Here is a 23848-nt window from a genome sequence, read left to right on the forward strand (position 1 = left end):
GTGAAAATCCTTTGTCCATTTTTAGATTGAGTTATTTGAGCTTTTAATATGCGATTGTAAGAGCTCCATACATACTCTGGATATAAATCCCTTAACAGTTACATGGTTTTCAAGATGCTCTCTCCTGTGAGTTGTTCTCTCACTTTCTTGATATATCCATTTTAGTATGAATGTTTATTTTGGATGCAGTCTGATTTATCTATTTTATCTTTTGTTCTCAGGCTGTGGGTGTTATATTTAGGAAGCCAGTCTCCAATTCAAGATCACTAAGAGTTAGCCCTGTTTTCTTCTAAGAGCTTTATAGCTTTACCTCTTACTCAGTTTCCTTTTGAATGAATCTTTTTGTTTGGTGTGTGCTAAGTTTCCACAGTCATTCCTTTGCATGTATGTATCTGGTCCTCTCAATACTATTTTTGCAGAGGTTATTCTTTCCCCATGGAATAGACGTGGCACCTTCTGAAAAATTAATTGACCATAAGTGTGTGGGTTAATTGCTTGACTCTCAATTCTACTCCTTTAATTATACGACTATGCTATGACAGTACCACACTCCCTCAATAACTATCTTTGTAGTAAGTTTTAAAATCACTAATTTTGAATCATCAGGCTCTGCTCTTCTTTTTCAAGATTATTTTGGCTCTTCTGGGTCTTGGGCATTTACGTATAGATTTTAGGATGAGCTTGTCACTTTCTGGGCAAAAGACAGCTGTGATTTTGAAAGGATTGAATTACATCTGCAGATCAATTTTAACATTCTTGCACTATTAATAATATTAACTTTCCTGACCCATAAACATGGGATATCTTCCATTTATTAAATCCCTAAATTCTTTCATTGATATTTTACAGTGGTAAAGTATAAAATCTATGTTTATTTTGTTAAATTTATACTTAGATATTCTACATGATGCTATTTTAAATGGTATTGTTTTCATAATATCCATCACTACTGTACAGCAATTCAACTGGGATTTGAATATTGATCATACATCTTCAAGGATGCTGAATTATTGCCATATTAATGTATTTGTAGGGAAAACTTTAGGATTCTTATTTGCATAATCATCTGATTTCTTAATATATATGGCTGTACTTTTTCCTTTCCAATTTGTGTGCCTGTGTATTTGTTTGTGGTTTTCCCACTTATTTACCTTGTCTAAAACCTCCATTAAAATATAAAATAGTGGTCCAAGAGGACAGTCAATATTTTTGGCTTAGTCCTTAATGTGAAAGCATTTATTTTTTACAAATACATATGACATTAACTATGAGTTTTTTAATTATGTCCTTTATCAGGTTGAGGATACTTCTTTAGATTAAACAGTTGTTGGATATTTTCAATTATAGTATTGCATTTTGCTAAATGTTATATTTTATGTATTAAGATTACCATATCACTTTTCTTCTGTTAACATGTTGTACTACACTAATTGATTTTAAAATTTTTATGGGTACATTTCAGATATACATAAAGATAACATTCATCATAGGAAATTTGTACCTGTACATGATATATCTTGATTGCTCTTTTTTCCCATTCCTGTTCCCTCCCTTCAACTCCTCTTCCCCTTCTTATTTACAAAGCTTTGTTTCCATTTTATCCTTCTTCTCTCATTTTTTCTTTTCCCTTTCTTTCTTTCCCCCTCCCTAGTTCCCCTTTCCTTTGAACAATTTCTTCCTATTTCACAATATCTATTATGCATTTTGGTCCTTATTTATACTTTCAGTTTCTCACACCAAAGAGACAATGTGATGTATACACATGTGTGTCCAATTTATTTAACTTAAGAGTATGGTCTCAAGGAGCATCCACTCACCTAGAAATGCCTCAAGTTTATCCTTCTTTATGGCCCCATTGTACAAAAGAACCACCTCTTTTTTATCCATTCTTTTGTTGATGGGCATTTGGGTTGTTTCAAAGATTTAGCTATTACAAACTTCTGTTATAAACATGAGTTTGCATATATTGCTGTGGTATGATGCTTACAACTCCTTCAAGAAGATATCCAGAGGGGAATAGCTGGGTCAAATGAGACCTCTAATCCTAGTTTTTTGAGGAATCTCTCCCCTAATTTTCACAGTGGTTGCATCAGTCTATACTCCCACCAACAGCGGAGAAGGGTTCCTTTTTCCCCATAGTGCACCTAGCATTTGTTATTGGTTGATTTCTTGATAGAAACCATTATTTCTGGAGTGAGATGAATTTTAGTGTTGTTTTCATTTGCATCTCTCAAATGGCCAGTAATGTTGAACCTTTCTTTTTACATTTATTTGCCATTTGTATTTCTTCATCTGAGAAGTGTCAGTTCATGTTTGCAGTTCTTTCTGCATCTTCTTATCTATTCCATTGATCCTTGGGTATGTTTTTTGTCAGTACCATGCTGTTTATATCACAGTAGCTCTGTAGTATAATTTCAAGTCAGGGATTGTGATGCCTGCTGTATTGCCTTTATTGCCCAGAATTGCTTTTGCTATTCTAAGTCTCTTCTGGTTCCAAATGAATTTTAGGAATATTTTCTGAAGTTCTGTGAGGTCTGCTAATGGTATTTTGATTGGGATTGCACTAAATCTGTATAACAATTTTGAGAGTATGGCCATTTTCACTATGTTGGTTCTTCCTACCCAAGAGCAAGGTGTATCTTTCCATGTTCTGATATCCTCTTTGATCTACTTTTTCAGAGTACTGTAATTGTCAATGTAAAGATCTTTTTACTTCCTTTGTTAGATTAATTCCTAAGTGTCTTATTTTTTTCTATGCTGTTGTGAAAGTTTTTCCCTATTTTCTCTCTCAGCAAGTTTATTATCTGTGTACCATAATGCTATTGACTTTTGAGTGTTGACTTTGTGTCCAACTGCACAAATGAATTTGGTTATTAGATCAAGAAGTCTTTTCTTGGAGTTTTTGGAGTCATCTATGTAGAGTATCATGTCATCTGCAAATAATGATAATTTAATTTCTTCCTTTCCTATCTTTATTCCTTTTACTTCTTTCTCTTGTCTAACTGCCCTGACTAATGTTTCCAGAACTTTACTGAATAGGAGTCGTGAGAGTGGACATTCTTGTTTTGTTCCTGATTTTAGAATGAAAGATTTTAGATTTTGATAATTTAGTATGAGGTTGGCTGTTGGTTTGACATAGATGGCTTTTATCAGATTGAGATAAAGACCTTCTATTCCAATTTTCTGTAGGGTTTTTTATTTTTTGTTATGAATTGGTGTTGGTCTTTGTCAAATGCTTTTTCTGCATCCATTGAGATGATTGTGTGATTTTTTTGTCGTTGGCTCTGTTAATATGGTGTATTACATTTATTGATTTGTGTATGTTGAACCATCCCTGCATCCCTGGAATGAATCCTACTTGGTCATGACGTATAATCTTTTTGATGATTTGCTTCATTTTATTTCCCAGTATCTTATTGAGGATTTTTGCATCTATGTTCATTAAGGAGATTGGCCTGTAGTTTTTGTTTTTTGTTGTTGTTGTTGTTTGTTTGTTTGATTTTTGGTTGAGTCCTTCTCTGGTATTGGTATCAAGGTAATACTTGCTTCCAGGAATGATTTTGGGAGTATTGCATTCCTTTCTATTTCATTAAAGTATCTGAAGAGTAGTGGCATTAAATATTCTCTACATTTCTTGTATAATTCAGCCGTGAAACCCTCAAGACCTGGGCTTTTTTGTTGGTAAGTTTTTAATCACATTTTCAATTTCATTGACTGATGTTTGGTTATTTAGAATTTTTTTATCTTCTTGAGTTAGCTTTGGTAATTCATATGTATCTAAGAATCTGTTCATTTCTTCTGTGTTTTCCATCTTATTAGAATACAGGTTCTTAAAGTTGTATTGACTATCTTCTGGATTTCCACGGGACCCATTGTGATTTTACCCTTTTCATTTCTAATTGCATGGATCTGAGTCTTTTCTTTCCTTTCTTTTTTTTTTTTTTTGATAAGGTTGGTTAAAGGTTTTATTTAATCTTTTAAAGAACCAACTCTTCAATTCATTGATTCTTTGTATTTTTTTCTTAGTCTCAATTGCATTAATTTCTGCCCTGATCTTTATTATCTCCTCCATTGTATGAGCTTTGGGCTTGACTTGTTCTTCTTTTTCCTAGACATTTGAGGTTCAACATTGGGTTGTTTATTTGAGCTCATTCTATTTTCCTGATGTGAGAATTCACTACTGTAAATTTCACTCTTAGAGGTGCTTTCATTGCATCCTATATATTGTAGTATGTTGTATCAGCATTATCATTTAATTGTACATATTGTTTAATTTCTTCTTTAATTTCATCTGTGACCCACTGGTCATTCAGGAGAGTGTTATTTAATTTTCATGTGTTTATAGAGTTTTGGGGGGATTGTGCTGTTAATTTCTAATTTCATTGCACTATGGTCAGTAAATATGCATGGGATAATTTCAATTTCTTTGCATTTGCTTGAGCATGTTCTATAGGTTGTATGTGGTCTATCTTGAAGAACATCCTATATGCAACTGAGAAGAATGTGCATTCTGATGTTATGGAGTGGAACACTGTAAAAATCTACTAAGTCCATTTGTTCCCAAGTTTTGTTCAGATCTGATATTTCTTTGTTGATTATTTATCTAGTTGATCTGTCTGTTTGTGATAGTGGAGTATTAAGGTCATCCATTACAATTGTGTTAGTGCTTATCAGATTTTTCATATCTAATATTTGTTTTATATTGTTGAGTGAACCGGTATTTAGTGCATGTATATTTATGAATGTTATCTCTTCTTCTTGGAGTTTTCCTTTAACAAATATGTAGTGACATTCTTTGTCTTTTGACAAAGAATTGCAGTTCTTTGGCCTGAATTTCACATTGTCTGCAATTAGAATAGTTACCCCTGCTTTTTTCTGGGTTCCTGTTCCATGGAGTATTGTTTCCATCCTTCAATTTTCAATCCATGAATTTCTTTCTGAGTTAAATGTGGTTCTTGTAGGCAGCATACTGTTGGATCTTCTTTCTTTCTTTTTTTTTTTAACCCAGATGATAATTTTTTTCCATTAAGTTTATTGGTACATTTTAGGTATAAAATAATTACATTCATTATTGGGATCTTGTACCTTTACAAGATGTTTCTTGGTTCTTATTTTTTCCTCCTTCCCCTGCCCTCCCTTAACCCCCTCCACCCTTCTCTATTTGCAAAAACTTTGTTTCCATTTTTTTCTTTTCTCATATTTTTTCTTTTCCCTTCTTTCCTTTCCCCTACCCCTCCCACTTTCCCTACTCCTTTAGAACTTTTCTTCCTATTACACAATATCGATTATACATTTTTAAAATTACAATATCAAAATTTAGAGAACATTACCACAGGTTTTATAGAGTTTAAAAGGATATAGAAACATACTACAAAAATCTTTCTTGAAATAAATTTCACAACTTCTAAGAAATACCTTGGAAGACAAATTAATTAAACTGACTCTGGAGGAAATATAAAATTTTAATAGCACCTATTAAAGAAAGTATATTCCTAGCTTGAAAACCTACCTATATGACAACAACAGGCTTATATACATTTTAACTGATAAATTATATCAAACATTTAAAGCAGAAGAAAGAAGGAATACCTCTCCCCTAATTTTAGGAAATTAGCATTGTGTTAATATTAAAACTGGATAAAGATAATACAAGAAAAAAGTATGAACATAGATAAAAATTTGTTTAACAAAAAAAACTATTAGAAGTCAGATAGAAGTCAGTATGTAGAAAGTGGTTTTATTATAGGGATTGTAGTGTTGGTTCACATTGGAAGATCCACCCCTATAAGTAACATTTTAACAGAGGAAAGAAAAAAGCCATATGATCTGGTCAGTAGTTGCAGAAAAAGTATTGGACTAAATTCTACAGCTGTTCATGGTAAAAGCTATCAGGAGTCTAGAAGTAGAACAGAACCTTCTCAACAGATAAGCCATGTACTCCATACTTCCAGCAAAAATGCCTTATATGAATGGAGAAGATACAATGCTTTCTCCCTAAGGTGGGGAACAATGGCAGATATGCCTACTCTTCCCCTGTCCATTAAAAGTTGAAACATAGACCCAAACCAAAATAGTCTGGCAATAAAAAGAAATAATTAGCATAGGATTGGGAAGGTAGGAGTAAAATCTTTATATGTAGATGAAATTATCATCTACAGAGAAAATACTAAGAAATCTCTAGGAGCCCCTAGAACTTGTATTTGAATTTAGCAGGATTAGAAAACACAAGGTATATATAAAAATTCAGGTCTATGTATACTTTCTATAAATGAAGAATTGGATATTGAAATTTAAAAGGATGTAGGATTTAAAATTTTAAATTTGAATTTAAAAGGTCCTATGTAGGAGTACAAAGGACCTAAAAAAAAAGAGAAAGAAAACTGTGTTGGAAGACATTTATTACCTAATTTTAAGACTTGCTCTAAAGCTACAGTAATCAAGGCAGTGTTGGCATAAGGAAAGACATAGAGATGGACGGAATAAAACAGAGAATCTAGAAATAGAATCACACATATATGGTCCACTAAATTTTGAAAGATTATTTAACATTAAGATTTTATAGAACATAAACTCAATTCAAGAGCAGAGGAAAAGATAGTATTTTCACCAAACAGTACTAGAACATCTGGTATCTGTATGTAAAAAATTAAACTCAACCCTTTATTTCCATACATAAAAATAAATTGAAAGGATCTATGAATCTAAATATGAAAGACTAAAACTATAAAAGTTTAAGAAGAAATTATAAGGGAAAATGTTCATGAATTTAGGGTAGGCAAGAATTTCCTAGGATACAAAAAACATGATGTACAAAAGAAAGAAATTGATAAATGAGATTCCATCAAAATTTAGAATTTTGAAAGACATCATTAAGAAAATGAAAAGTAGTCCTTAAACAGACCATATTTATAATACATATAACCTAAGACCAGAATATATATAGAACTCTTACAGCTCATTAACAGACAACCCAATTAAAAAGTAGACATAAGAAGATGATAAATAGCCAGTACAGATACGTATTGACTTATCATTGTCATGACTTATTCTTTTTGTTGGATTCTTCTCCTTTGCATTTAATTTCTTGGCAAGCCCAACGGATTAATTCTGCTGGGCTTCCTGGGGTTGTGATCCTCACTGTCTTTTCCTAGGATATTGTCTAAAATTTTTTGGAGTGCTTGTTTTGTATTCATGAAGTTCCTAAGGTGGTCTTCGTCATAAAAGTATCTTATTTCTCCATCAATTTTGAAAGATAGTTTTGCAGGGTACATCAATCTGGGTTGGAGGCTGTTTTCCTTTAGGGCTTGAAATACATCACTCCAAGCTCTTCTAACCTTGAGGATTTGCGTTGAGAAGCGTGCTATGATTCTGATAGGCTTTCCTTTGTATGTGATTTGTTTCTTTTCTCTGCTTGTAGAATTTTGTTCTTCTGTTGGGTTTCTGGAATCTTAACAATTATATGCCTATGTGTAGATTTTTTTTTGATTAAGGCTAATTGAAGTCCTATATGCCTCACTTGTCTGTATGTCAAGTTCTTTTCCCCTGCTTGGGAAGTCTTCTGCCATCACTTCTGTGAACAGTTTTTTATGTCATCTGCACTCTCTCCTGTTTCTTCATTGACTCTGATCAGTCTTATGTTATTTTTCTTTGCATTGTCTACCAACTGCTGCATTGATTTCTCATGGTCCCTTATAATTTTAAAGCAATTTTTCTTTTCCTGGTCACTAATAGCAATCTTATCTTCTATATCTGAAATTCTGTCCTCACATTGGCTCATTCTGCTGCACAAGCTTTCAATGGAGTTTTTAATCTCCTGGAAATCTGTTTGTATCTGTTTTCTGTTTGTCAAATTCTTTTTCCATGTTTGGGAAGTTTTCTGCCATTACTTCCATGAACAGGTTTTTCTTTTTTAAGGTGTTAGTGCTGTTTCCAGCTTTCTCATTGACTCCAATCAATTTTATGTCGTTCTTCTTTACATCACCTTGAAACTGTTGGACTGATTTTTCATTGACCTTTGATATTTTTAAGGTATCTTTCTTTCCATGGCCACTAACTGCAATTTGGTCTTCTATATCTGATGTTATGTCCTCGTCTTCATTCAATCAGTTGCTTTCAATGGAATTTTTAATCTCCTGAATATGTATGTGAATATGTTTCATGGATTCCACTTCTTTCGTATGTTGGACATTTATGGTTTCCAATGTTTTCCTAACCTGTTCTATTTTTTTTAATATATCTACTCTAGATTCACTGAATATGTCCCTCATTTTGATTATCATTTTTTTTTTTACCTGAGAGATTATTTTCTCTGTAGTCTCATCTATCTGGGTTTTTTTTAAATTTCTGCTGCTATGATTTTAGACAGTTCATGTGGGGGGCTTCCAATTTCCTCTATCTCATTGTGTCCTGGACTTATTCTGGGTGGACTGGAGGTCTGGGGTTGCATTTTGCTTATGCATCTTGTCATGTTCTATCTTTTTATTTTATTTTGCTTTTTTATTGTTGCTTGTAGCTTTCTTATAGTAGATAGCTTTATCACTAGTATCAAGGCTTCCCTAAGAAATGTTTATTCTTCAGAGATGTCTTCTAGGTGGAGGCAGTTCTTGGTCTTTGTGTCTATCCCAAGAGCCTACCTTTCCAATTTATTAAGGATGAGAAGTTGCTACCTATTTGGCTCAGCACCCAGTCCTTTGGTACTGGATTATGATGATGGTTATGACCCCAGACAATCACAGTGTTGTCATACAAGGGCGAACAACTGAACACAACAGGTATGACATCCTGGCTAAAGTAGTGCAATTAGTAATAACAATAGCACCCAGTACAGCCTAGCTACTGACAAAGTGTGATAACTATTAATTTGGTATCTTTAACCATATCAGCAAGCTTTTATGACAAAATCCAACATAAACCAGGAACTTTTCTGCAATGAGTTTCCCCTTAATAGAGTGATTTTTACCCAGGAGGGGGGCAGATTTAAAAGGGATAGGAAACAAAACAGAGAAATAAATGAATAGAAATGTAGTAGAAGCAAGGCTGGAGGGCAAAGGATGATCACTCAAACTTTGGGAAACTGGAGAAGTGGTCAGGAGAGAAAGAATAAGGAGAAAGCAAAAGAATATTGAATCAAACCAGAACAACGAGAGACAATGTTCACTCACATGAAAATATCATAAAATCAAGAGAGATAGTTGACCAAAGAGAGAAAGAAGGCAATTAGGACAAAATGAAAATAAAGGTAAAAAACCTAAACAATCTAAACTTTTTTTTAATTTTTAAAAATTTAAAAAATATTTTAAAATCCCCAACCAGATAGAAAAAGGAAAATGAATCAAACAAACAAACAAGCAAAGAAAAATAATAAAATTCCTCTGGTGTCCACAGTTCTGTGGTGGTGTCTGAGTCAGAGCTCAAAAATGTCCCGTGTAAACCTGCCAAGTCTGCAGAAGGCTTGGTGCTGGGTACAGGGGTGATCTTGGTCTCCAGGTGTGGGGGCTGGGACCAGTCTTCAGCCAGCAGCTTTCTGGATGTCCCTAGGGCAGCCCACCCACCTCCCCTCACTGTAATTTTCTCTTTCCCCCTCTCCCAGTTACCATGGCACCCTCAGATGCAGCCAGCCTAAGGCTGCTCTGAGTCCAGTATACAGGTCACCCCTCCTGGACCTGGCACAGCCTCCTTTGTTCCATACCACTGACTGCCCTCAAATGCTGGTGTAGTACAGGGGCTGATGCCCTTGTCCTGCCACTGGCTAAGACTGCTTGTCTGCTTGCGCTGCTGGTTGCAGAGCAGGGGAATGTTTCCAGTCCTTTGTAGCTGGGGTTAAGACTGGTTTTGGGGGTCTGCCAGAACACAGCCAGGGTGGTCCTAGCCCTACCTCTCAGCAGAATTCACCCCAGCCTGCTGTCCTACTGCCAGCCGTCCACTGTGACTGGCTGGCCCTTCCCTCCTTCCACTCTGGGACGCTGGCAGTACAGCAACCCTGGGGCTGTTCTGCTCCCAGAGTTCCAGCTCTGAGCCTTTTGAATAAATTGGTGAACCCACCCACCCACAGCCTATCCACCCAACTGTGTGCTGCAAATGAGTGTGTTGCTCACTCACCAACTGTTGACTCTGATGGCCACTCAGGAAACAATGTCTTGTATTCTTATTGCTCCCTCCACCTGCATAGTATTCTCCCAGTCCAGGTCAGGTCTCCATCTCAAGGTGGGCAATAAAGTTGTTTTCTTGCCTCCTTGCCAGGGCAGCTACACAGCCACTCTGCCACACCACCTGGTCTCCGGAGAGCTGTTTCTTCTGTAGAACTGAGTGCTATTTCCTTCTTCTTCTCTGTCAGTTCCCTCATGGTTCCTGTGTGCCCTCCACTCACATTGGTTCCACTCTGGACTTTGCTTTCCAGACTCTTGGCTCTTTGTCCTGGAGAAGCTGAGTTGCTGACACTCACCGCTCTGGCATTTTTCTCCAGCCTCAGTCCACTAATTGATTTTTGAATGTTCAACAAACTTTGCATTCTTGGAATAAAGTGTACATGGTGGTATATGTTTGAGTTTATTTCTAAACTCATATTTTATTGAACATTTTTGCCTCTGTAGTTATAAACTGTGTTAGACCTCATTTTTCTTTTCTTGTGATATCTTTCTTCAGTTTTCTTAACAGGATAAGTCTGGTCTCACATAATATCCTGAGTGTTCCTTCCTTTCCTGTATTTTTGGAAGAGTTTGTGAAGGGTTTGTTTATCTGGCACAAGTCACCAGTAGAATTATCTGGGCCTGGACTTTTATGGGGGGAAAGTTTTGTTAGCTTGTTTTACAATTCGATGTATTTGTGTTTTATTTCTTCAGATGCTCTGTTTCAGCTTGAGTTTGGGTTGTTTTCACCTTCCTAGGAATCTGTGTGTTTCATGTGAGCTGATACCATAGAGCTGTCTGTTGTATTCTCAGAACATAGTTTAGTTTTGTGAGTTTAGTGGTAGTCATTTCTTTCCTTTCTAATTTAGTAATTCAAGTTTCCTGTCTAATTTTTAGTTAGTTTAGCTTAAATTTTGTTAATTTTGTTGACCTTTTCTACTAGTCAGCTTTTATGTTCATTTGCTTTCTCTACTATTATTCTGTTATCTCTACCACTATTCTACAGTCTCCCAATACTACTTCAATACTATTTCTATTGCCTGTTTCATTCATGTGCAGTCTACTTTTATCTCGTCTCCTTATTTGTTTGGGGCTTAGCTTGCTCTTCCTTCCCTAATTCCTCACCCTGAAAGCTGTGATTATCTGAGATGAGGCTTCTCTGAACTCACTTCAGTTCTCCAGGTGCACACACAGACGTCTTCAAATTCTCATTCCTCATTTTCTGCCACATTGTTTCTTTTTTTCCAGATTCTGAAACTGTACCTTCTCTTCCCATGTCTGAGCTATTTCTTTTTTCCTTTAGATGTGACCAGAGCGACTTCCCAAGTTTGAACTCACAGTGCCTCTGAGACAGGGTGATTTCTTCCCACTTTAGGGAGGGCACTGTGATGGTCTCTTCCATCCCTTCTGGTGTTTCTCTGACACAGGACAAGTTGGAGAACTGTGCTAGGATTAAATTAGGGGAATCCTTAATCTAGGAGTAACTCCATCTCCTTTGCACAGATTCATAATGGGCATAGGACAAACTTCAGGTCATGAATTGTGAGGAAGAGGTTACTGGAGGTTACTTCCCTTTTAGGAAAGCTAAAATATCTCTCTTTTCTTTCCCCCCTCCCATGCATGTGAACAAGTGGGCAGAGCCAGGCCTTTTGCTGGCACCTTTATGCAAACAGGAGCAATGTTAGTAACAACATGGGCACCAGAGCAGATCTGGGTGGACTAAGCCTTATTAATAATTGCTGAAAACACGATCAAGCAACCCTAAAGTTTCTCCAGCTCTGAAGTAGGTATATGAGACTATAAATAGCCATAGTTTTTAAACTCATTTGAGCTAGCTTCCCTGTGCCTTCAGTCAATAAATCCTCATGCAGTAGCTGACTTCTTTGAGTCTCAGTTATTGCAAAGGTGGGAAAGATGAGATCTCATGGCTGCCTTATAGAATCACTGGTGATGACATCTGGGATGTAGTAAGGGTGTGTGACCTTTTATTATGTGAGTGAATGAACTGAATGAAGGAATGCATTAGTTAAATACCTAGTTAAGGTCAGAAAGCCGGCTTGTCTGTGCTCAGGATGCCCTCTCCCGGTCCCTTATGAACAGCCCTTTTGGAGAAATTTCCTGGATTCATCATATTGTCCATTTTCACTTTGGCTGCTCCTAGTAAACTGTGAGTTCTTTAAGAACAAAGGTCACATTTCTCCACACTTGTCAGAATGCCTGGCACATAACAGGTGCTGAGTTCTGTTTGTTTGCTTTTATTTAATGAGTAGAAGATTAAGGATTTATTGAGCTGTGGCATCACCCTGCATATCTGGGTGAATCTGAAGGTAAATATTAAGACCTGTAAATACCCACGTGTCCAAATCAGTGTTTCCCAGCTCTTGCACAGAGATTGCTATTGTCCAGTGAGATGGTCAAAATTGCTCACCAAAAATATGGCCATTTTGTTAAACGCTTAAGAAACATGGAGTGTGGTGATGATGGCATTAGCTAAATAAGTTATGCTCTTGGTCCACCCAGCAGTGGTCATGCATGTCTTGGTTCCCTGAATACAAATGAATTCTTAAGAATATCCTCATTCAACCCCTTTTTGTGGAATTTTCTTATGGAATAGAAATAGGATTCAAATTGTCCTCTAAGTTTATAAGTGAAGAGTCATTTCAGAATAAAGATGAGAGTGAGCAGAAGGACACCAAAGGGAGTCAACTAGCTGTTTCAGCAAAGAGGAGAAGGTTTCCCAGGAAGGAAATGGGGGGGGGCAGGATGACAGAAGACTAACCCTGAGTGGGTGAATACAACAAGCACAAAAATCACGGTCCATAGATTCGGTCTACAGGTAAAGAGGATGAGAGTGCAGGAGGCTGCTTTAGTGACTTAGGTTCACCTTTCCAAAGACCACTGGATTCCAAGACCCGGAATGTGTTAGTCTTCCAAATCTTACTCAGTTGAGCCCTTGATTTCCCTATGGACTTTGAATTTAGGAAATTTGCATGCATATAAATTTCAAGAGGCTGCAGACTGGGGGGGAAACATGGTTTGTCTTATTGTAGGCATATTAATTTATGCTGAACTATTGATGGATAAACATTCAAGAGACCTAACTCATTGCATTTCATCCAGTTATGATTCGAAGGGGCACTTAGGAAACGTGGCAGTTCAGTCTCCCTTCTCTATGTGGACTGGTTCCTGAGCCATTCAGAATAGAAAACCTAGCTTCAAAAGTCAGATGGCAGTGAAAGAAAAGCCTGAGACCTCCACCATGCAGCCTGTCCCAGTTTCTTTCAGAATACCACAGCTGTTCTGTCATTGCCTTATTCAACTCCCAAGGGATAAGTTGATTTCTTGGACCCCATTTTGGGTCCAGCACCCCCCTGACACTTCCTTCCCACATGCCTGCATTACCATCTCTCCAATGTCTATTCCCTCACCCATCCTTTCCCAAGTTTGCCTGATACAAGGAGGAAGGGCATGAAATCAGTCATTCCTGAAATATTGCTCTGTTTAATGAAAAACATGGTAGCATTACCCAATATGAAAAGCATGGTAGTAAGTTAGGCCAATAAACATTTGTTAAGGCCCAACTAAGTCTGACACTAGAATAAATAAAAAATAAGAAACGGTTCAGGTATGCTATTACAAAATAGTGTCTGTGGGTACCAATTATGCATAGCCTATTCCCAAAAGCTTTCTCTAGAATTTTGAATATTTTCATTATAAAGAAATGATGAATGTCTGAGGAGATAGATATGTTTCATCTGATTTAAACTTTATACAATGTATACCAGTATGGTAGCACATACATATGTATGATTTATATATAAAAGTTATTAAAAGGAAAAAAATTTAAAAAGGAAAATATATCAAAATATTTACACACACACACACAAAAATTGACAAGAAGAAAATCCTCACATGGAGCTGAAAGAAGTGAAACTAAACCTCATTTACCAGTACAACACTGGTAAGATCTGTAAAGTTTGTGAAGAGAGAAAATGCATAAATCTTGGCCTGCTCCCCACGGCTATGTCTCTTCTGTATCAGAGACCTCTAAATGCTTAATAAAAGTGATATTTCCAGCCCTAAAGAATAAGAATCTTTAGAGGCAGAACACGCAAAACTTCATTTCAACTCGTACTTATAAAACCAAGTATTTTGTTCTTTATGTGAATCTGGAGAGTTCACTAACCTTTCTTGAATGTAGGACAATGAATGGCAGTGAGGAATTCAACAGTAAGAAGCCAGAAGGGTATTGCCTGCAGAAGTAACAGTAAGGAGAAGGCACCAAGAAGGGGTATCCTGGTGAGCAATCCCCTTTGGACAAAGCATAGTCTCAGTGAACTTGTGCCTTGCTTGTAGACTTCCAAAGGACAAATCCACTGGTCAGTTAATTTTTGTTAAGCCTCTTATCTCATGAAAGTATTTAATTTCTTCCCTACTTACCGTGGTTTCCTAGCATAGTATAGTAAAGGCAACTTGAGCTTTTTAAAAAATTAAACCATCCTTGATTTGAATTCTCACTTTGCACGTCCACTCTGTGATCTTTCGCTAGGTCACCTACTCCATATGAGCCTCGGAGTGTGCACCAGTAAAATGAACATGAGAAGAACATGAATCAGTCGTTGTCAGAATTTAGGAGGAAAATACACAAGCAACTGGCCCACAGCTGCCACACAATAAAAGAAAGCTGATACTAAGGTACAGTGCAAATCCTAGGATGCTGGGAAATCAGTTTGCTTTTTTCTGACTTCTTGGATTTAAGCAATTCCCCTCTGATTTTAATCTTCACCTTCAACTGTCTACCTAGCAGTATTTATGATCTCACTGAATTTCGGCTTTTGGGACTCTTCTACGCCTGTCAGCCACAGACAACACCAAGTCCTTGTGTTTGGATGGCCTGGTGCCAAAACAAATGTTTAGGTTTGGCGAGGTCCTGACAACATGCACTCAGAGAGTGTTCTATGCTCTAAAGAAATGCAAACCCAGGAGCTTTTTTGAGACCAAAGTGGTTGGTTGCTCAGCAGGCACATTATAGCCATACAGGTGCAGGGCCTCCTGATGACAGGGGTGAGCATCTGACCTGCAGATCCCGATGGAGCCGTCCCGGAGAGAGCCTGAAGCAACAGCCGCTCACAGTGTGCACAGTGCTGTTTGACTTGGCTGCCGTCCTGCGAGCCTGAGGTGGGGACAGCCCGGAGGAAAGCAGCTTGACTCTGACTCTGGTCACTGCAAAGGCTCCGGGCCACCTGTGGGCTTCACTACTCACCTTCTGCTTCCCTCAGCGTCCTCACTGATGAGTTTGTGTTCCCAGAAAAGAAAGCTCTCACTGCTCTCTTGCTTTAATGCTCAGGAGCCGGTCGGGGTCGAAGCCTGCAGGCACTCACCTGTGTATACCTCTGAGCTCCGGCGCTAGGCCAAGTGCACCATCAGAAGTAGGCTATGTTCATTCTGGTCTCTTTCCTAATTCTTAGCATCAATAAATACACAAGCTCTACTGCAAGGGGGAAGAGACCAATGCTCAGCAGGCACCTGCCTCCAGCCAGGTGCTTTCTCTCATAGTGCTTTGTCTAATCCTAAAAGCTACTCTATAAGCAAATAACTAATATCTTTATTTATGTGATAAAGACAAAAAGATGGTGAAATTCTGAAGTTTTAAGCCTCATGAAGGCAAACACCAGAGGAGCCGAGATTCGGACTTGGGCTCGTGTCTTTCCATGTGTGATCTTTGCATTTACTACTCTACCTCTCAATATGTAAAGAGCGGCACAGCCGGGGTGGGGGACCCCAAATCCCAGCTCAAGTTCTGACACTGACTGCCTGAGTAAAATCACCCCTTCTGTGGGAAAGTCTCTGACTTTATTTACAAGATGAGAGGGGCAGACAAGCTGCCTCTCGGGGCTCCTCTGATTTTAATATACATCTTAGGGGCACATACCAACACTAGAGAGAAAATGTGGGGAGCAGGTGTGCTTTGCTTCCATTACGTCCCCAGCAGAGAAAGTCTTGTGTGTATACAGAGCTGCGGAAGAGCAGAGTGGGTGGGCTCCACTGCGGGATCTGAGTGAGGGGAAGACACGAAAGGATGGTGGCTCCCTTTCTCAGCCTAAGGAAAACAACCCTGAGAAGCAGAGTACTTACAACAATGAATTTAACTTATGTCAACATCTCTGTGTCTCCACTAACCCAGGAAGAGCTGAGGGCAGGAAACACGCATTGCACTTCTGCCTGCAGATCCCAGTCTAGGTCACTGAACAGAGCGAATGTCCCATTTCCTATCCCGCTGTGCTGTGACTGCCTGGGTCACAGGTGAGAAAGCTAAGCAGGGAAGCAAGCTCCTCTGCTGGGGGGTGGTGCTCTCAGTGTTGACTCTTAGTCAGAGAGTGTCAGAGTGTAACTGCATTGCTTTTCCCCAAAGGGGCACCCTGGGAAACGGCAGAGCTAACAGAGCACTGTAATGGTCGGTAGTAAAATCTGCTGAGGTACCAGGAAAAGTGGGCTACGTTGGTTTCTGAGCATATGAGGAAAGTTTCAAAAATATGAAGAACCAAGATACATCATGTACTGGTACAAGCACCCAATGATAAATGTAAATGTGTTGTACACCTAAAATGTACCAATACAAGAATTCTTTTAAATGAATATTTAAAATCTTTAAAAAAGTTTATTATAGTAAAAGAGACATTGCTAAGAGTCTCCTCCAAAATCATCCTCCTTGATTCAAATGCCCTCATCCCACTATTCTGCCCCATTCTGCAGCAGCTCCTCTGGAAGTCCTTTCCTGAGGGTCTTTAGCTGCACTGTCCCGGATGGATTCATCACATCTCCCTGTCACAGTTGTTCTGACTTTGGGGAAGAGTCAGAAGTCACACGGTGCCAGATCAGGTGACTAAGGTGGGTGAGGACAGAGCATCGTGTTTTTACGAGCTGCCTTTCCCTTTGATGGTGCTCAGCAGGGGTCACATTTCATAAAGTCCCTCAGGAAAGAGGATTCCAGAATTGGTACAGAAAGTGGCAAGAATGATGACATAAATGTGCTTGAACCAAGGGAAAGTATTTCGAGGGGGATTCATGGCAACGTGTCTTTTACTGTAATACGTTTAAAAAATTTAAGCAGTCACTGTATATTTCAATCACACCTTGTACATTCAGACAACATTTTGGCACGGATTTAATTTATGGAATCATTTTGCTATTACACCCAAATTGACTCATTCAGCGCAGTTGCAGCTTGTGTCTTTAGAGAGACAGAGAGCAAGGGGGTCACATACGGACTCTCTTCCCGGCATCCCGATCTCCCTCGCAGGTTCGACAGTGCCACCCACATCTGGTGTTCCAGCCTCTTTTCCCCGTGGATCCCGATTCCTACCCTGTTCCCCGAAATCCTGGGTGTCTCTAACCTCTGCTTACCAAAATGCATGACAATCTGCTCAATGAAACGTGAGTTAATCCCATTGGGAGAGAAGGCAGCTGCCAAACTCCTACAAGCGAATGGAGAAGAATGATGGATTTTCTGGGCTTTTTCAGGCCCCTGGATATCATACCCTTGATTTGATTAGAAACCTCTCACTTTCTTAAATCATCAAGAAGTGAACATACAAAAAATCAAAACAAAAACGCCTATCTTGGAGTCTCAGTGGAAAGCTTGCTCTGCTGGCGGGTTTAGAAGGGTCTGGTATGCTTCTGGAAATTTCTAGCACAGGTGCGCAGGAAACTGGCAGCTCCCACTGTCACCTCTGGCTCTGTCTCAGGTCCTGTGTCACTGCGACTGCAGATCCCCACACAGGAGGAAGCTCATGACGTCTGTGAACCACAGCGCTGGGATGAGTCCAGGGTCAGTGGCTCCTGAGAGGTCAGGGTAGTTTAGAAAGTGTCACCTCTCCCATAGATACGGAAGCCGAGAGATCAGAAAAGCGGAAGCCTGGTGGTTTCTGTGTGTGTGTGTGTGTGTGTGTGTGTGTGTGTTTAGACACATTTCCAACTAGACACCAGATAATAGGGCAGGGTTGGGTGGCAGCCACCCAGTACATAGGAAGCCAGCTGGAGACCCCAATCCAGACTCCCTGCACTGGGAGGAATGTCACAGAGTCTAATTTGGAGGCTCCGGTTTAGCCCATGAGTCAATGACAATCAGACTTCTTAACCATAGCCATATTCAGAAGCCATATTCTCAGTTCGCATTGGAGACTTACAAAAGCAGAAACCCTAAGGGGATATGTTAGGGCCTATGGTTCTAGAGAGACCCCTGGATTTGTCTAATCCATGTAATGGTTTAGTAACTACTTAAATCAATCTCTCCTCTCTCCTCTCTCTCCTCTCTTCTCCTCCTCCTCCTCTCTCTCTCTCTCTCTCTCTCTCTCTCTCTCTCTCTCTCTCTCTCTCTCTCTCTCTCTTTCTACCTGGGAATTAAACCAAGGGCCTTTACATTGATCTAAACCCTTTCTGCTTTTCTATTTTTTGTTGTGAGACAGAATCTTGCTAAGTTGACTGGGCCAGGTTTGAACTTGCAATCCTCTAGCCTTAGCCTCCTAGATTCCTGGGATGACAGGCATGTGACATCAGGCCCAGCTCTTTAAATCTCTCATCTAATGTAAAAAGGGAGCTTCAGAAACACAGGCAAAGGCTCCTCACAGCTCGAGGCCCCCATCTGCTGAGCAGTGGGGCCCCTGGTACAATCGAGGCCCCTCTCAGGCCTGAGCTGCTCCCTGTCTTTCCTTGAGGCCTTTCCTGTAGGCCTGAAGAGGACACAGGAATTCTCAGACTGACTCAGGTTTCACTCTGAAACTCTTTGTTTAAAAAGAGGAATCTCTTTTTCCTTGGCTGCCTGCCTTCCCTTCCTCCACAAATAATTCTTTCTTTCAAACAAAGCTAAGCTTTTCTAAAACCTGAAAATCCACCCTAATCACAATGTAGTTTCCCTCTTACATGTTCTATGGAAAGTGTAAGTCATTTTCTTCTTTCTGGGCTGTAGAGACGAGACGTTGTCTCATACCACACAAGCAGTTGATGGGGTAATTTTATGGGCAGAATCCATTCAAATTATTTGTTTTCCCTAAAAATTTAAAGAATGTTTATTATGGCCTAGGGTAAGAGTTGGGGAACTTTCTCTATAAAGGTCAGGCAGCAAATATTTTGTTTGCCATATGAACTCTGCCATAAGTACTCAATTCTGTCATCGTTAAGTAGTCATGGGTGGCATGCAAGAAAGTGGATGGGAGGAAGTTTCAATAAAATTGTATTGGCAAAATCAACTTAGCTTTTCTCGGTACACCATCCAGCCCACTTCAAGGTCCATAGTCCTCCTTTCTCTGTATTGTCCAAGTGCCCTAAGGACACTCAGAACTCCCAGCACCTTCTACCACCCAAAACCGTAACCCAGCTCGGAGGTTCCATAAGAGAAGTGGGCCAAAGGATTTACAAAATGGCTTTGCAAGAGAAAGTCTGGAAAGTTCAATCCTAGTTACTCCAAGGACCGGATGGGAAATGGGAAATGGGCCAGGAAACGTCCATGTCCTGTTCCCTGCCTTACATCCATTGATGTGAAACACAGCAGCGGGCTTCTACACAGAGCTTTCAGAAAGAGATGATTGAGGGGGGGACTGGCATGGAGATCCTTGAAGATTTCCTCAGAAATGGGCAAGAATAAACGAAAAAGGGTTTAAGTTTTGCTTCAATATTTTGCTTAGTGCTTAACAGCACCTTAAGTGCACATGCCATGGTGCCTGTTTCCCAGGGCGGGGAACATCCGGGGACCAATCACAGGCACTATTTTCCAAGGAGTTACCTAATGACCTTTTGGGCTTGAGTTCGTTCTCTACATAGAAGGAAAGCAGGCTGTTCTCTTGCAAGCATTGCAGTTGGCATTCAACTTCATTCTGTGAGTTGTGGCCTTTCAGAAAGCGTGGTCAAATGTCTCACATTCTTTTCCTTGATGCCTTTTGGCCTTTAGCCTACTCAGAAAGACTTTCCTACCCCTCATTGCATGTATTTTCTTTCCATTATATTTCTACTGACCTTTAAATCCACTAATCATTTATTTTGACCTAGGAACTGGCGGCTATCCAGTTTGCCCATCAATTTCCCACTATTATAACATCTTTTCTGCACACCTAGAAGGAAGTTCACCTTTTCTTCTTTTTTCTTTTACTTTTGGTACTAGAAATTGAGTTCAGGACTTTCTTATTAAGTTACATCTCCGCCATTTTTTAAAATAATTTTTATTCTTTTATTTTGAAACAGGGTCTTGTTAAATTGCCTGGACTGGGGTTAAATTTTCGATTCTCCTGCCTCAGCCTCCCAGAGTGCTGGGATTACAGATGTGTGTGCACCTTATCAGCCAGATTCCATTAGCAAACTGGAGCCAGAAGCAGATAAATGTCAAGAGACACACTGCAAGGAATTGTCCTACGCAGTTCTGAGGGCTGCAGATGAGCAGGTCACCGGAGGGACAGCCAGCACTCTAGGCAGAATTTCCTGCTCTCCAGAGTCTCCCAGTTCTCCCCTTCAGGCTTTTCACTTGCTGAAGCAGGCCCTGTGGATCTAATCACCTCTACAAAATACCTTCACAGCAGCATGGGGAGGAGAGCTGCTGATAAACAGATTATCACACTGACCCATGATATTCCTGCCTCTCTCCCTCCTTCCCTCCCTTCACCCTTTTCTTTCTTTCTTTCTTTCTTTCTTTCTTTTTTTCTTCCTTCCTTCCTTCCTTTCTTTCTGTTTTTCCTTTTGGCAAAGCTAGGGATTGAACCCAGAGCCTCCTGCATTCTAGGCAAGCTGTCTACACTGAGGCATATCCCCAGCTCCACCATTGCTATTATTTTTATTGAATATTTTTACATCAATATTTACAGTAAGAATATTCTGTTTCAAAATAAGTAAAAACCCATAGAATAGTGTTTTGGGGTGCTTTTATGCTGATTTCATTAAACGCAACAACAGAAAGAGCTTGCATTAAACTGAAATCCCAGCCAAGTTAAAGGATGCTATCGCTAAGTATGATAAAGGAGTAGTTGAACTGAGACACAGGAAATTCTTTGGTATTTCAAGATAAGGGAGGGCGCCCAAGAAAGGGAAAAGTTGGAAAGGCCCACTGTGTTGCAGAAGGTGCGGCTTCGCCCCTGGGTGGTGGGAAGTTCACTGGCTTAGCCAGGCGGTGCCAGATATGGTCGCTGAGAAGCAGGAGTCGCTCTCCCAGTGCAAGGAGAAGCAGGAAGCATCGCAGCAGCGGCTATGGTGGCTAGTGAGAGTCCAGGGCAGCGGGATCCAGCCCCGCCCAGAAGGCTACTTCTAGAGGAAGGGGCCTTGCAGGGGTCATCCGCTTTGCTCCTGGAGTCCCAGGCCACAGGAAACTGCGTAGGGGCTGCACTCAAGCTCGTGAGGTCGTGGAGCAGAGCAAGCAAGAGCTGCCAAGGCTGGGAGGCCACAGAGGGGCATAGTCCCAGGGCTGAGCCCTCCACCCCCTGGGGAAATGGCCGGGAGCCTCTCTGGCTTGCCGCCCCCTGTAGCGCCCTCTGCTGAGAAGTTTTAGCATTGTTCTCACTGCTTGTCACAACTTGGTTTTTGTTTTTGTTTTTGTTTTTTTGGTACCAGGGATCAAACTCAGGTCCTTGTGCTTTCGAGGCAAGTGGCGGATCGGCTGAGCTAAATCCCTGGCCCACTTGTCACAACTTGGGAGGCACAATGGAAAAATAGAAAATGCTTAGCTTACCATTTATACAGTAAAAGACACATGACTACAAATCCTGTTCAAAATCCTCCCGCTGGCTTTGAACACACTCATCCCATCATCCTCTCCACTTCCTGCAGCAGCTCTGGAGTCCTCTTTCCTGAGGGTCTTTAGCTGTGCTGTCCTGGCTGCCTCAATGTCCTGAATGGATTCAAAACGTCTCCTTTTCATGGTCATTGTGACTTGAAGGAAGAGACACAGGTCACACAGTGCCAGATCCTGTGACTAAGGTGGATGAGGACACAGCATCCAGCATCATGTTGTAAGACTGAACAACAGTTACTCCATCTTTGTAATAGGGCCCCAACTTTCTGCTTCTGTTACGGATCACCAGGTAGACATCGAGTTCCATGGATGTGCTTGTTGTTGTGCCAGGAAGGTCTGTTGTGTGCGTAGTGGTCTGTCATGCTTGCCCAACTCCATATCTGAATATGTTATCTTAAGGATAATCGTAAAAGGTCTGTTTTATCTCTCTCCTCTGCTTTTGTATTTCTGCTTGCCAACTTCCCCTGAGACCCCCTATAAAAACAGCCTCGGACTCTGAGCCAGTTGCCTCTCTAAGCTACTTTGCTTTGGGAGTGCCGTCTGGCCAGACTAATAAAGGTCTGTTTTACTTTCCAACTTGTCCGGTGTGTTCCTTCCTGGGTGTTCTTCGCTGCAGTCAGCTCCTCAGAGCATTTGGTAAGGCCCTCGGTCTTACAATGTTTTTACAAGCGGCTTTTCTGCTGGATGGTGCTGGGCAGCAGCACTCACTATTTTTGATTACAGCTGGTAAAGACCCTAAGTAAGGAAAGAGGACTCCAGAGCTGCTGCAGAAAGTGGCAAGGATGATGGGAGGAGTGTGGGTGAAGTGAACAGGAGGATTTTGAGGGTGATCCATGGCCATGTGTCTTTTTACTAATTCATTATTAAGTATAAACATTCACTGTATTCTCTGAGCACACCTCAGACTGAGGTGGTACCTTTGGGTCTGAGGGCAAACCACTGAGTAACTGATCCAGCCTGTTTCTAAGTCTTTGCTAGTTTATTCCATCTCTATTATTCTCTTTAAGTTTCCTCTGTTTGCTTGAATCAATTTTGTGATAACTTAGAACACTTCACATGTCCTCTAGGTATTATTTTGTTAATTTTATCATTAAAGTATATATTTTATTAACATAATGCTTAATTCTTGTGCACTATCACTTACTTTTTACACACAATTCTTGCTTACAAGTTACCTTTTCAGCGGGAGCTGTGGGGCCAGCAGGCTCCAGATCAGTGTCCCACCTGCCCTAGACTCCCAGTGCTCTTCAGCCTTCCCAGCAGCTGCAGGCTCAAGGCTTGTGAATCATGTGCTCCTCCCCTGCTTCCACCTGCACAGCTCCCTGGCTCCTGCAGGTTAATTCTCAAACACTGCATCATCAAAGACACCTTGCTCAGCTGAGCTACTCAGTGGCATCCCATTGCTGTCTCTCCTCATGTCTGTTATTTTAATCCTCAGCACTTATCAGTCTCTGACACATCACAGACATGCTGTTTATTTGTTTATCTCAAACACCTCCTGCGATGAGGACATACGCTGGAAGCAGCAGGGACTTCTGTCCTCTTTCTTGCTGCATCTCCAGTGCTGGGGGCCGTGCCAGGGACAAAGCAGAAGTGTGATTCACTTGTTCCTGAACCGCCAGGAGGGTGTTGGAGAGAGGCTGCTGGGTGGTGTCTGCTGGGGATGCTAGGTGACACTCATGAGCAACTTCAGGATAAAGCGATTGGCCTGATGGCTGTGCTGATGACTGCAGAGGAGATGTTGGGCCCCTGAACCAATGAGAATCAGAAAGCCCCTCATATGGGGACCTGGGCACTTTGTCCTGCCACACTTACATCTTCCTCCTGCGTTTGGGGACAGGGAGGACTGATAGAGGAGTCTCTGTCACAGACCAGTGTGTTCAAACCCAGCAGCCTCAGTCCCCTGCATCCTAACTGTCATCACCTCCTGCTGGTCTCCAAGCCCTGAGAACCCCAC

The 23848-nt window shown here is 40.4% G+C and overlaps 1 long non-coding RNA gene across 7 annotated transcripts in view; it reads right to left on the minus strand.

The window, feature by feature from the left end:
- The window catches only part of LOC110346378 (uncharacterized), a 90506-nt gene extending 76628 nt beyond the window's left edge, over nt 1-13878 (minus strand). For 2 of the 7 annotated variants that reach the window (XR_015446765.1, XR_015446763.1), the window contains exon 1: nt 10099-13878. This is a non-coding gene — a long non-coding RNA (uncharacterized LOC110346378). The remainder of the gene's footprint in view (nt 1-10098) is intronic. The other 5 variants (XR_015446767.1, XR_015446766.1, XR_015446764.1 and 2 more) reach the window with 5 other exon arrangements.
- Between the last annotated feature and the right edge of the window lie 9970 nt (nt 13879-23848).

Source organism: Heterocephalus glaber, unplaced genomic scaffold, assembly GCF_053883595.1.
Source record: "Heterocephalus glaber isolate CG9 unplaced genomic scaffold, H.glaber_assembly_v1.0 deba00001724, whole genome shotgun sequence".
Classification (NCBI taxonomy): domain Eukaryota; kingdom Metazoa; phylum Chordata; class Mammalia; order Rodentia; family Bathyergidae; genus Heterocephalus; species Heterocephalus glaber.